Source organism: Mandrillus leucophaeus, unplaced genomic scaffold (genome assembly GCF_000951045.1).
Source record: "Mandrillus leucophaeus isolate KB7577 unplaced genomic scaffold, Mleu.le_1.0 Scaffold116, whole genome shotgun sequence".
Taxonomy (NCBI): domain Eukaryota; kingdom Metazoa; phylum Chordata; class Mammalia; order Primates; family Cercopithecidae; genus Mandrillus; species Mandrillus leucophaeus.
The window spans coordinates 3951523-3966711 of record NW_012099876.1 but is presented as its reverse complement, the minus strand read 5'-3'; the positions used below and the strand labels follow the sequence as shown (position 1 = coordinate 3966711).

At 34.9% G+C, this 15189-nt stretch overlaps 1 long non-coding RNA gene across 1 annotated transcript; it reads left to right on the top strand.

Moving 5' to 3' along the window:
* The first annotated feature begins 6420 nt into the window (after window positions 1–6420).
* LOC105552864 lies at window positions 6421–11061 on the top strand. Its single transcript, XR_001008082.1, has 2 exons — window positions 6421–6525; window positions 10557–11061. It is a non-coding gene; the product is annotated as an uncharacterized LOC105552864 (long non-coding RNA).
* The last annotated feature ends 4128 nt before the right edge of the window (window positions 11062–15189 follow it).

The window sequence follows — 15189 nt, the reverse complement described above, 5'->3', positions numbered from 1 at the left end:
GCAGAATGCTGCGGTCTTCAGGATTCCGTACTTCTCTCATCCTCTTCTCCTACGTCCTGCCCTGGGTCAGAATGTAATTTAGTTATAAAATTAAAGCTGCATATGATAATTAAAAAACGAAATCAAATATACAATAAAATAGTTTACAAAGTACAAATAAATGAAAAATACAATAAATTACACAATAAAGCTAAAAGTGAACTTTCAGCTGCCACAGATTCTTGTAAATCTTCCCAGAAATTTTCTTTCCACACTCTAGGATGCATATATGCTTAAAAAATATTTATACACAAATGGAAGCAAATATGGAGATCATTTTATTTCAGGGCTTACAAATGCGCCGTAACACCCCTCTCTCTCCCTCCACACATACTTTTTGGCGGAAAATTCTGAAAGCTTTGGTTTCATTATGTGAATGTAAAACATATATATATGTGTCTATATATATATGCTTTTTAATGCAGTATGTAATTGCTTCCAATTAAAAACAGTAATTCCTTACACCAACCTACCCTATTCTACTCAGAGACCGTTTAAAAATGTTAAGAGCAAAGACATGGAATCAACCTAAATGCCCGTCAGTGATAGACTGGCTGAAGAAAATGTGGTACATATACACCATGGAATACTATGCAGCCATAAAAAAAAGAACAAAATTATGTCTTTTGCAGGAATATGGAGCTGGAGGCAATTATCCTTGGCAAGCTAACACAGAAACACAAAACCCAATACTGCATATTCTCACTTATGAGTGAGAGCTAAGTGATGAGAACACATGGACACATAGAGGGGAACAGCACACACTGGGGCCTATTGGAGGGTAGAGGGTGGAAAGTGGGAGGAGGGAGAGGGTCAGGAAAAATAATAGGTCCTAATCTTAATACCTGGGTGAGAAAATAATCTGTGCAACAAAACCCCATGACACAAGTTTACCTATATAACAAACCTGCACATGTACCCCTGAACTTAAAAGTCAAATAAAAAATAATAAAAATGTTATTAAGGACTATCTCATGCACTCCAAAATATACTATCTGATATATGGAAAGTACAAAAAATACAAAGCATACAATAGCTAAAGAAAAAGAAAGCTAGGAAAAATAAAGGAAAAAGAAAACGGAAAAAAGTCTGCCTCTACCGCTGTACTTATGTGTATTTCTTCCCAACACTGCATCTTCCTCTTCCTGTTCCCAGAGGTAATACCTGTTCTGAATTTTACATTTATCATCCCAGCCTCTTAAAAATGCATTGCTTTTTATGAATGCCTCTCTAAATAATGTATGTTTAATATCGCATATTTTAAGAATTTATAAAAATGAGGTAGAATGTTGTGTATTGTTTTGATTACCTTTTTCCTTTCAACATCTTGTTTTTGAAATGTATCTTTGTTGATATGTTTAATTGGAGTTCCTTTATCTAAACAGCTGTATGCTATTCCATTGTATTACCATTCCACATCCCTTTCAAATCAATTCTACTATTGATAGACATTTGGGATGTTTCCAGAATTTGCTACTAAAAGCAATACTACTGTGATCACATTTATACATGTCTTTGGATGCACATGTTCAAGAGTTTCGCTAGGGTATATGTCTAGGAGTTAAATTTCTGGGTCATAGGTCATTCATAACATCAAGATAAAGACAACTTGTTTTCCAGGTATATATAGCAATTTAGACTCCCATCAGCAGTGTGTATCTTAGCCAAAACTTGGTTTTGTCACACAAAAAACTTTCTGCTAATCTTGGTATCAATGCTCTTTCATAATTTACTTTACAAGACCTGATTACTAATTATTAATCTGTAAGTTTGATTCCTTGGAGATATTTGAGTGTAAATTTATTGTCAAGCTACCCTATTCACCCTCAAGTACTTACCACATAACTCTCAGATTATTTTAACAGAACCAGGGCACCATTTCTTGAACTACTGTTTCTCAGTGTAGGCAAAGCCTCACATTTGAGTTTCTTCTTTTTTTTTTTTTTTTTTTTTGGACATAATGGAGCCTAGTGATGATGAACAAGTCACTCAGGTTCATTAGGTCTCAGTTGTAAAATCGGAATAATATGAACTGACTTCACAAGCCATAAAAGAAGTATGCATAGCAATGAGATAAGCTCCATCTTGGCTCTGTGGTTGATTCTTGGGGAATACTTCTGTGGATAAACAGTTCCAACTATGTATTATAGGTTGTCAGTAGATCTTTCCAGTGATAATCTTCCCCATATTTGGAGACAAAGTTGATGTCAGCGACAACCTTGTTTCTGTTCTGGAGAAAGTTCCTGAAGTTATTTGAGAATCCGGTAGATTTAGGAAGAAACATATCTAGAAGACTGAAAGGAGTACATTAATAATGTGTAAACTCTGCTTGGGTCATATCAGAACTACTGGAGCAAATATTTTGAATAGAAGTTGGGTAAGCATTTGTTGGTTGATTGAGACCTTGGAGATAAGCATGTGGTCTGATTCACTCTCCTAACTTTGTTTTAGGGAATTTTCTTTTTTTCCTTGAAGGAGTACTGAGTTTCATGAAAAAAATCTTTGTTTTTATAATCAGGTAGTTGAATAGTAAAACAATAGATAAACACATTTAATTTCAATCTTTTTAACCTAGGGAGGCTACTAAAGTGCTTATTGCTGAACTATTTAAATAACAGCTTCATGCTAATGAGGGGGCAGGCATGGCATGGGTAAAATTTTGGAAATCTCAAATTAGTAATTAGACACAACCTTTCTCCTCTTTCACCAGAGGAGAACTGAGAACACTGCAGAGCCTTCTGAACTTGAACTTTATCATTTTTGCCCTGAGCTATCTGGCAATAGAATTGTCAGAATCTGAACAACACAAAGGAAAAATGGGAAGAAAGGGTGTTAAGTATTCCTGCTGCTCAAAACCTAGCTAGTTGGGAGGTGACAGAAAACTACACGTTGTTCTTGCCAACAAGTTACGATACAAACTGATGTATTGTCTAAATTCCCTAATAACCTAACTTGTGCTGCTATCTTTGTCTGGTATTAAACCAGTTTTTGTCTTTAAATTACAACTATTCAAAGGGCTTGCAAATTTAATACTTCTTACATAGTCCTAGGCATTCTGCAAAATGCTTGGCAAATTAAATGTGATTCTATTGAATAACCTCACACATTTTTATAAAAATTCTTCTTTAAATCCAATAAGAAACTGCATTTGCTATCACAGGCCCTTAAACTCTTATTTACTGGTCTGAAAGGCAAGCTATAGAGCTGTTGTTCTGTAACAGCTACTATAGTCATTAATTTAAATTAGAAGATAATTGAAGTATGAATTAGAAACTGGTATGGCATACTACTGGGTGATAACATATTTAATTGGAAATAAAATTTGATGAATCATGGAACTTTTTATGATTGAGCTAAGGTTAGTAGAGTTTTGTTATTGTTGCTTTCTTTTCATAATTATTTACAAAATTCATATCTTATAGTGCTCAGGTTTTAAAATTTTTTTCTTCTAAAACAAACAAAACTTTTCAGGACGACATTGTGTTATGGGGAAGTCTCTTTGCTGTTTTACACTGTGCAGTGATTTAGAACTTTATTTATTGTACAAGTAAATGATGGATTGATAACATATTTAGTTGTTTCCTTCCAAAAGAGAAATGAAAACACGTCAAATAACGTCTGAAATGGGAAATAAATTAGTTGACAACATAGAACACTACTTAATACTTCCATTAAGAAATTGTTTTCGCTCCTTTATATTGGAACAATTACAGAACTGCTCCTGAGTGAATGAGGGTTGAATAGCATTACTTTAGAATATGAGCCGTTTGTAGATAAATATATTCAGGATCTGCACTTTTCTTTGGCTTAAATAAAGTAAAGCCTCTTTCAGATTGCATGGGGGAGTTTTTGCAATTTTGAAATGAGTATCTCAAAAGCTGTCTTGTTATGAGCATATTTTCATTCTTTGTAGGCTACTGAATCTTGGTTTCTCTGAATTCTCTTATCTGTTCCTAAGAACTTTCCTCCTTCTTCTGTCGTCTAGAATATTTAAAATATAAGTGGAATTATGTATTCTTTAAGGATAGACAGAATACAGCTATGAAATCTGGTCTGGTGTGCTTTTGTTTTGCTTTCTTCTTTCTTTTCTTTTCCTTTCTTTCTCTCTCTCTCTCTCTCTCTCTCTCTCTCTCTCTTTCTTTCTTTCTTCTCTGGAAGGCAGTGGCACAATCACAGCTCACTGCAGCCTCGAACTTCTGGACTTCTGGGCTCAAGTGATCTTTCTGCCTCAGCCACCCAAGTAGCTAGGGCTACAGGCATGAGCCACCACACCCAGCTTGCTTTTCAGAGGGTACATTTTTAATCATCTTTCCAAACTCTTGCATGAAACTTGATCTATACCTGCTTTCTACTTCAGAATAAGGTCAATTTTCATAATTTCTAATTTGTCACACAATCTTCTGTGTCCTCTCAGTTTTCAAATTTATTGCCATATAACGGTAGTTCTTTGAAACTTCTCTGATTGTGAAGTTGTATCTCCTTTCTTAACAATACACACATACATATACACAAACACACACTTTTTTCCTTTAATCTGAATCATAAGGCTTTCTGTTTTACAGATTCTTTAAAAGAGCAGATTTTTTAAAGTATTTTTATCCTTTCTAATGTATTTTATTGTTTTCTATTTCATTAAATTCAGTAAGTTTCCCTTTATTTCTTAGTAGTATATTTCACTTTATTTGCTTTTTTCCTAATTTCTTAGGATAAAAACTATTTTTTCCTTTCATTTACTTTATCAGTGTAAGCATTTAAGGCTATGCATTCTTTCCTGAACACAGTTTCATCTGCATCTCATGGGCTTTAGATTAAGTGTTCTTTGAATTGCTTCCTAGAAAATTAGTAACATTAGTTGTAATTTTCTCTTTGAATGGGAGAGGATGTTTCTTAATTTGCAAGTACTTAAACTTTAGGCCACCCTTAAGTCATTTATTTTCAGCAGCCTATGATCAGATAATATGGCTATTAAATCCCGATTTTTTAGAAAAGATGTGTGTGTGTGTGTGTGTGCGCGCGCGTGCTTAAATATATAATTGATTTTAAGAACAATTTCATAGGCATTAAGTATATTATCTGGAAATGAATATATGTAATCAACTTTGTTGTATTATTGTATTTTCCGAATATTTGATTATATTTAAATTTACCGCATCAGCCTAATTTTTATAATATGTTAAATCCCTTGTAATAAGTATTTTAATCAAACTCTCCTTATATTTGTAGTAATTTTCAATTAATGTATTTTGTGGCCATACTTTTTGTGCATATAGATTTATGTCATCTGCTTCGTAACTTTTGCCACTGTAACACTATGTCATCCTTTTCCTTAGGGAATGCCCATAACCTTGAATTTCTCCTTGTTTAATATTTCTTTCTTTTTGCTTGCCTTGCCTCAAATCTCTTATTTTTAATCTTTCATTGTCAATTGGTTTATAAGAATATTTCTTATAAATAGTACATAGGTAGCTTTTTGTTCTTATTTAATCTAACTTGACTTTCTCTGTTTTTTAATGAGAGAATCTGGTATATTAATATTTAGTGTAACAAGTGATATACTTGATTTTATTTTTTCAGTCTCATTTATTGTTTATTATTTAGATTATTCTATGACATCTTTTTTTTTTTTTAATTTGTATCAATTTGGTCTTCAAGTCCTTCCTTACTAATTTGGAGAATCTAATGAACTTTTTCATCCCATTAATAATCACCTGCTGTTTTCAGGCATTAATAGTCAAACATCTTTTTTTTTTAATAAAATAAAGTAACTCTTTGTGCCCATTTTAGATGCTTGATTCTCCCAGTCCTTTTCCAACCTAAAAAAACATTTTGTCTTCTACTTCCCCACTTTGTTTTCTTCTCCCAGATGAGATCCTGAGAATGACCTTACATCCCTCCAACCTTCTACCCAGCCATAAGTCTGCAGTTTTGCCAAGATAAGTTAGAACTTCTAATTCCAGATAACTATGGTACTATCACTGGCAGTATGAAAGCTCCATGTGAATGCGTATGCCACATTTGAAGGCACTCTTTCTTTCTTTTTTCATTGAAAAACAGTTAGATTCACATTGTGGTTATGAGTTTGGGTGCTCGTATCAGACTATATGGATTTTTTTCTCAAAGACGTTGCCTGCTAACTGTGTACACTTGGACAAATTAAATTCTTTGTGCTTCAGTGAAAAGAAGAATTATATTGTGGTTGTTCAAAATATCCAAACGTTCTTCAACTCCCCCCAAAAAAACTGAAACCTCATTCTCCTTCACTTTTCTGTTTGGTGAATTTAGTCTCTCACTTCTGGTGAATAGGATACAGTGGAAGTGACAGCGTGTGACATATGAGATGAAGTCATAAAAGACATTGTACCTTCTAACTCTCTGTCTCAGAATGTTCACTCTGGGGGAAGCCAGCTGCCATGCCGTAAGGACACTCAGGCAGTCCTATGAAGAGGCCCATGAGGTGAGAAAGTGAGGCCTTCAGCCAACAGCCATGTGAGTGGGCCATTGAGGAAGCAGACCCTTCTAATGCCTGCAGCCCTGGCTGGCATCCTGACTACCACCTTAAATGAGACCCTGAGCCAGAGCCACTATTTCCAAATTCTTGACCCACAGAAATTGTAAAATCATATTTGTTGTTTGAAGCCACTAAGTTTTGGGAGTAATTTGTTATATAGCAAAAGATAATTAATACATTCACTTCCTAAGATTATGGTGAGGAATTAAGGATACAAAATGAAAAGAACTTTGCTATTATTTTTATTATCTGATCCAATTTATGTTGAAGGGTCTTCAATACTTTCTTCTTTTACTCTCTCTATCTTGACATTTGTCCAAATCATTTTTGTTTGTTTGTTTGTTTGTTTTTTAGAGATGAGGTCTTGCTATGTTGCCCAGGTTGGAGTGCAGCAGTTACTCACAGGCACGATCCCACTACTGATCAGCACGGGAGTTTTCACCTGCTCCATTTTCCACCTGGGAGGTCATCATGTTGTTGGCGAACTTAGTGCGGGCACCTGATCAGCATAGCGCAGTACAGCCCAGAACCCCTCGGCTCCAGCGATCGTCTTACTTCAGCCTCTTGAGTAGCTGGAACTGCAGGCCCACACCACTGCACCCGGTTAGTTTGTTTTTCTTAGAGTTTTGTCTTTAGGATTTTCCTCAGCTGGGTACCTGAAGGCCAATTTCTCCTTGTGAATCTGCAAATATCCTTATTTTACCCTTTATTTTACCATGTATCATTTATAGGTAAATGATATCTTAGCTGTGTATTGAATTTCTAGGTTTTTTTTTTTCTCTTCAGTACTCTATACATGTGACTCCAGTATCTTCTAGCTTCTCCCGTTTTCTCCTAGTGAATGGTTATTCTGCTCTTATCTAGCAGGTGATAAATCTGTCAACAGATAGTTTTTCCTTTTTATGTGTAAGTTGTTATTTCTTCCTTAAAGTTCGTAATCTTTTCCCATTTATTCTTTAAATTTTAGACTATAACCAAGATGTGTTTAGGTTGATATCTTTGCTTATCAATTCTGCCTGGAAATCAGGAACCTCTTCCAATATTCAGACTGTGTTTTCAGCTCAGAATAATTATTTTATCATTTGTCTGATTATTGCCTTTAGTTGTACTGGATCTTAGTTAAAATGCCCATTCTGATTCAAAGTATCTGGAAGACAAATATTTGTCAACTAAGGGAAAGGTGACCACGCATCAGTGGTTTTACTGAGACTACCTGGTTTACACCTTCAGGCTTTATACTTAGAAAATACTTCAGTCATCTTCTGGTCATGAAGTTACAAACTTCAGGACAAAAGCTAACCAGCTAAGACCAGCAGAGCAAATTCCAAGAACTTGGGGCTTTAATTAACTTGAATTAATTTGGACTTGCCCTACCTTTAACTTCATACTAAGTGGGATAATAATTCCCCATATTTTCAAGCCATTTTTGAGATGAGTCTCTTATGGCCAAAAGCATCTTAATTTATACAACATCCTTTTGGTACCTAACTAAATATTCACCAATATTTGGCACATTTGTTAAATCTTTTGGTGTCTACCTCCTCTATGTAATATAAATATGGTCTGAATATCCATTCAGAAATTATAGTTGATTTGTAAAAATAACTACTATATAGCCTATATTAACTGATAGTTATTCCTTCGCAACCTTCTTTCACTCTTCCATATATATGCAGAGTAAATCTACATCATTATGTTGATGAAACAAAATAGCAGTGAAATCAGGAAGTTACTGCTCATTGTACACTTATTTCAATTATAGAAAAAGCCAAAACTTTACTCCCTTATTTAACACTTCTCTAGAAAAGCAGTTGAAATAACCTAGTGTCATTCTAAAATGATTTGTATATTATGTAGACTGGAATCTAGGGCTATATATAAATGAAATTATTTTAGAAGTTAAATCTTCATGAGAAAACAAATTAAATGGTTTACTAACCTCAAGCTGATTAAATGTTTTTATTAAATGCAGCCTCAGCCAGCACCTCTTTTCATGGCTGCAATAATTAAGTATAATAAATATTCAAATCAGTAATTGAATTTGTTAAAAAAACATGCTCAGCTCACTGAAGACTTTCTAATAAATAGAATTCAAGTACCATATTTTCATACTTCATGGCACTTGCCTCATCTTAGTTTAATGACTGCCATTTCTTGCACTATAACAAGATTTTATTTTTATTTTGTTTTATGCTATTCAAACAAATACATTCAAAGTCATGGCTACACCTATGTATAACCATATTCTGGGAGTTGGTTTATGTGTTTCTTTATTTTCTCACAAGTAAAGATAGGTCAGATGTTGCCAAATTAGTAAATAACTAAACTTGAGATAGGAAATAATCTAGAGACACAATCTGCTTAGTTTTGCATACTTTTAGTCACTTCTCCCATTACTCTGTCCAGCTTTCCAGTAATACCCATAACATCGCCTTGATTTCATATGACCATGCAGTAAAGTGATTACTGCACTTAGAATTTGGTTGCTTTTCCTATGCTAACAGCTTAAAAGTTTAAAATAACTGATGTTCAAAACAGTGAAGATTTCCTTTTATAAACAAGTCGGAAAGGAAACTGTTTTTATGTTATTATCCTCAAGTATTTTAACTAATATAAAACGTCTTTCAGTCTTTTAGGCAAACCATTTAGACAAAAAGTACAAATAATAAATTTACATTGTGTTAAGCTGCGATCATATTTCTTTCTCTTGAATTACTTTTGACATTATCCTTATGCACCTGGTGATACTGAAAGATGAGTCCAATAGTGTAATACAATAGTTCAATATGAACTTCTGTTCTAGTTTCCATTAGTTGCATCAATTCAAATTGCACCTGAAAAAGATCTAAGCATGACCTAAAGCCAAGACAGCAGATGAGGGCAGAGAATAATAATATTTAGATCTTTTTTTTTTTGGAGGTGGAGCCTCACTCTGTCACTGAGGCTGGAGTACAGTGGTGTGATCTCAGCTCACTGCAACCTCCGCCTCCCAGGTTCAAGCGATTCTCCTGCCTCAGCCTCCTGAGTAGCTGGGACTACAGGCGCCCGCCACCACGCCCAGCTAATTTTGACATTTTTAGTAGAGACAGGGTTTCACCATATTGACCAGAATGGTCTCAAACTCCTGACCTTGTGATCCACCCAATCTTCATTGCATCATTTAACTTTCATTGGTATCACAGTAATTCACTAACATTCATTCCTTACAGGCAGTTGTGAATAATTGAATAATTTTAAACATCATCTCATAGACAAAAGAATATTTATTCATTGGCTTAGCTTAACAAATCAATATTAAACACCTACAGTGTGCCAGGCACTGTTCTAGACACTGGGGTTACAGCAGTGAACACAATAAATACGCTCTCCAGTCTCATGGAGTTCACATACTGGTGCAGGGAGAGAGATGCATACAAACAAAAATGCATATATAGTAATTCACAAATTGGTAGGTGCTATGAAGAAAAATAAACCATGGTAAGGATGACATAGAGTGCTGGATGGACGTTTTAGTACATATAGGTTGGCCAGAGAAGTTGCCATTTGAGAAGAAGAGGGAGTAGGCTCAGTGGATTCGGAGGGAAGTATAAGTTCAAGATTCTGAGTCATTCATGTCCTTGGCAGATCAATGAAGAAACAGATGCTATGGCTGGAACTCAGTGTGCATGTTGGGGCAGTGGTAGGAGGCTACGGTGGTAAGACAGGGCCACCTCCCATAGGGTCTTGAAGATCATGGTAAAGACTGTGGCATCTCCTCTCTAGTATTTTGAGCAGAGGAATGGTAGCATTCTACTTAGGATTTAAAGGGTTGCTCTAGCTGATCTGTGGAGAATAGGTTTGTAAGGCAGCATAGTGAGTGAAAGGAGAAGAGTTAGGCGACTGCAAACATCCAGGTGAGAGTTGATATCAAACTGTATTGGTGTGGCAGATGCATTTCATGTGATGGGCTCAATTAATGGCCTCCCTATTTCAGCCTTCTCTTTCTTGGGACTGGCTCGCCTGCTGGAAGGTGAGGAAACAGCCTGTCATCCCAGCTGAGGCCATCCTAGATCAGCCAACTGTCAGCTGCTTGTGTGTGAGTGAACCCCAGCCAAGACCAGAAGACCCGCACAGCTGAGCTCAGCCAAGATCAGCAAAACCTCTCAGCTTATAATCATATAAACTTAACAGTTTAGGTGTGGTTGTGACACAGATTTATTGTATTATTGTATGCATGTATGCATTGTAAGCATTATATATTACACATGGGAATCATAGAAACAGTGAAAAGTCAGTAATTTCTGGAGTATATATTGAAGTTAGAGCAAATTGTGTGAGGTAGAGAAGCCACATACTCCAAATTTCTGGTCTGAGAGATTGGAAGAATGAATATGGATGATGGAGGCAGACATTGAATCTGAAACAAATTTTTCATTTTGTGAAATTTTGTGAAATTTCATTTTGTGTTGAATATCTTGTGACTCACTGAAATGAAAATTGTAAAATAAAATTTGTCCCTAATGCATAAAATTTTATAATGTTGTTCTATTCTTTATGAAAAAATATTCTGACTGGGTGCGGTGGATTACGCCTGTAATCCCAACACTTTGGGAGGCCAAGGCGGGTGGATCACTTGAGGTCAGGAGTTCAAGACCAGCATGGCCAACATGGTGAAACCCTGTCTCTTAAAAAAAAAAAAAATCTATCAAACGTCAGCATAGCTTTGGCTAGAGACACAACAGAAATAAAATTCCAGTTAAAAACCTGCTTCTCTTTAGTCACTCTGCTAGAGAAAAAGTATCAAAGTGATACAGCCTAATTATTTTTTAAAATAATGTTATTAAATATTTATCCACTAATTGTGGAACTGGACCTTGGTACATGCTGGCCCTTTACCTGATCAGTGCAGTGCATTTTTCCCTAGCTGCTGTGAGTGCTACTGCTAGCAGCTCGCAGCCATTCACTCTCCTGGGAAATGTCCTTGGCCAGTGGGGCCCGCCTACCAGGAGATGCCTGGGAAGTTACAATCCACTCACCCATCAACTGAATAGTGCAGGGGTACAAAAGTCCAGCACCTTGCCTCATGGTTGGAGAACTCAATTTTGTCTATCATGCAGAGAGAAGTCAGCCTTGTCATTTCCTCCTAATTAATAAATATTTCACACTAGTTTTCCATTGCCCAGAAATTAAAACCCTATAGTATCTCATTGCTTCCTCTTACCTAAAAACATTTAAGTCACTGTGTTTAGTATCCTTGGTTCTTGTGCTGTTTTCTGTAACTATGCTGCCTCACGTCACTTCTTGTTGAAGAGCTAGCAGTTATGGGACAGAATTTGCTGCGTGGAATGTCACTTGAGTTCAGTTTGTCGATAGAAAAGCACTTCACCATTCGCAGCCAGAGCTGCTCTGGTAATCAGCAAAGGCCAGATTCCAGTTGGATGCCCATCTCTGCTCAGCCCCCTTCTCCTGTCTGTTCCTGTTATCCTCAGCCTCTTACCGGTTTCCTCTGAGAGCACTTCCTCAATAAATCACCGAGCAAGAAAGAATCCCTGCCTCGTGCTCTATTTCTAGGAAGCCTGAAGTAAGACAAGGCTTTATTAAAATTGCAAAGTACATCTAGGGTAGTGATGCCATAGGAAGATGAATATTGGTAAATGCCTCCAATTTGGTGGCTTTTTACAAAAACGTTCACTTTATCTTTGAAAGGTATCATTAGTAGCCTTTCATGACAATGCAGCAGTTTACACACTGATTTTTATAAAATTATTATTGTGAAATTTAGGGGGAAGATGAGTATTAAATATACAGAACAGGGTTAATCTGGCTGGGGGAGGAGAGTCTTACATGTAACTAAATCCCATGTCAACTAAATTTAAGGAATCATGCATTTGTTTAATTTGTTTCATTGTTTCCTAAAACCACATTGCAAGTTAAGAGAATATATTGTCATGACTATAAAACCTTTATTGAATTTGATCTGTTTTTGTAACTATGTATGAAAAATGAGACCCAACAGCCTTTATTCAGAATCATACTTTATATCGCTTATGACTGACTCTGTAACAGTTCATAAAATTATATAGCATGTTTGGATATGATGAAAAGTTAGCATTATATAATGTAAAGCCAAAAGAGAGAGATGTTGGAGAAATCTAGTCCAATTCTTTTATTATTCGGTTGAAAAAATTGTAAGTTACAAATATTAAGTGGTTTGTCCAAAATCAGAATGGTAATTGGTGTCAGATCTGGAACCAGAAAGTAGAACAGGGTTTAGGAAACATATTCATTATGAAGTTTAACTGTTGTAATTGTGGCTATTATTGAAAAAAGAATAAAAATGCATTGAAAATGAAATGGATAATTGACAATTATCAAAATAATTGTTTCAAATGACTCACTTATCTACATAATTCAGACAAAAGTCAGCATTGTAGTTTCTTCCTAATTAAATAGATATTTAATACTAGTTTTCCGTTGCATGCAAATTAAAACAGAAAACCCTTTAGAATCTTATTGCTTCCTCTGATTTAAAAACATTTAATTCATTGTTTTAGGTAGTATCCTTGGGCTGCCTCAAGTCACTTCTTGTTGGAGAGCTAGCGGAGTTACGGGACAGAATTTGCCAGTGCTGTGTGGAATGTCACGTGAGTTCAGTTTGTCAATAGAGCAGCACTTCACAAACTTAATGTTCATAAGAATCATCTGGAAGTCTTGTTAAAAGGCAAGTTTTAAAGTGCATGGCCACAAAAATGAAATTAATAAGATTTCAGAATTTTATTATGAGAATTATATAATCAAGAATAAATATTTGGAAACAGTTTAACAAAAGAAGTGCAAGACTTGTAACTGAAAACAAAATAATTGAAACTGAAAACAAATCATTACTGACAAAAATTGAAGAAGATCAAATAAATGGTAAGCTAGTCCACGTGCATGAATGGGAAGATGATGTTAACATGATAGTACTCCCAAAATTGGACTACAGATTCAACACAATCCTATCAAAATCCTAGCTGTCTTTCTTGCAGAAGTTGACATCGCTGATTATAAAATCCATATGGAAATGCAAGGGAGGCAGTAAGAAAAGCCAAAGCACTCTTGAAAAAGAACAAAATTAGAGAACTAACACTTTAGAGTTCAAAATTTACTACAAAGCTACAGTAAACAAAACAGTGCGGTACTGGCATAAGGATAGAGATATAGGTCAATGGAATCTAATGAGAGTACAGAAATAAACCAATACACTTATGGTCAATTGAATTTTAGCAAGGTTGCAAGACGATTTAGTGGTAAAAAGAATAGTCTTTTCAGTCAATGATATGGAGACAACTGGATATCTGGATATCTACATGCAAAATAATAAAGTGGGACCTCTACCTCACATCTTATACCAAAAAAAAAAAAAAAAAAAAAAAATTAACTCAAAATGGACCAAAGACCTAAATATAAAAGGCAAAATTATAAAACTCTTAGCCAAAAACATAGCAGTAAGTCTTTGTGACCCTGGATTAGGTATAATACCTCTTAAATATAATACCTAAATACAAGTAATAAAAGAGAAAATAGATAAACAGGACATCATTCAGAAAAAACTTTTGTGTTATGAAGAATACTATCAAGAAGTAAAAACCCACAGATTGGGGGAAAATATTTGCAAATCATATATCTGATAAAGTTATAGTATCCAGGATATATAAAGGACTCTTACAACTCATCAATAAAAGACAAGTGACTCAATTAAAAAATAAAAGATTTGAATAGACACTTAGCCAAAGAAATAAATAAATGACCAATAACACAAGAAAAAAATCTCAACATTATTAGTCATGAGGGAAATGCAAGTCAGAATTACATTGAAATACTACTTCACACTCATGAGGATGGCTCTAATCAAAAACATGGACAATACCAAGTGTTGGTGAGGATGTGGAAATGTTGGAACCCTTAGACATCGCTGATGGGAATGTGTAATAGTGCAGCCATTTTGGAAAACAGTCTTGCAGTTTCATTTTGAAAAACAGTCTTGTAGTTTCATTTTGAAAAACAGCCTTGCAGTTTCTCAAACGTTTAAACATAGAGCTATCATATTATCTAGCAATTCCCACTCCCAGGTGTATATATACCCAAGAAAATTGAAAACATATATTCACACAAAAACTTCTATATGAGTGTTCATAGCAGCATTATTCATAATAGTCAAAAAAGGGAAACAAGCCAAATGCCCATCAATTAATGAATGAACAAACAAAATGTGGTATATCCATAAAATAGAATATTAGCTATAAAAAGGATTAAAGTAGTGATACATGCCACAGCATGAATAAATCATAGAAATACTAAACGCAATGAATTAAATGTTTTTAAATAAGAGGAAGCAATAAGATTCTAAAGGGTTTTCTGTTTTAATTTTCATGCATAGAAAACTAGTATTAAATATCTATTTAATTAGGAAGAAACTACAATGCTGACTTTTGTCTGAATTATGTAGTTAAGTGAGTTATTTAACACATTTATTTTGATAATTGTCAATTACCCATTTCATTTTCAATGCATCTTTTATTCTTTTTTCAATAATAGCCACAATTACAACAGTTAAACCTTATAATGAATATGTTTCCTAAACCCTGTTCTACTTTCCGGTTCCAGATCTGACACCAATTACC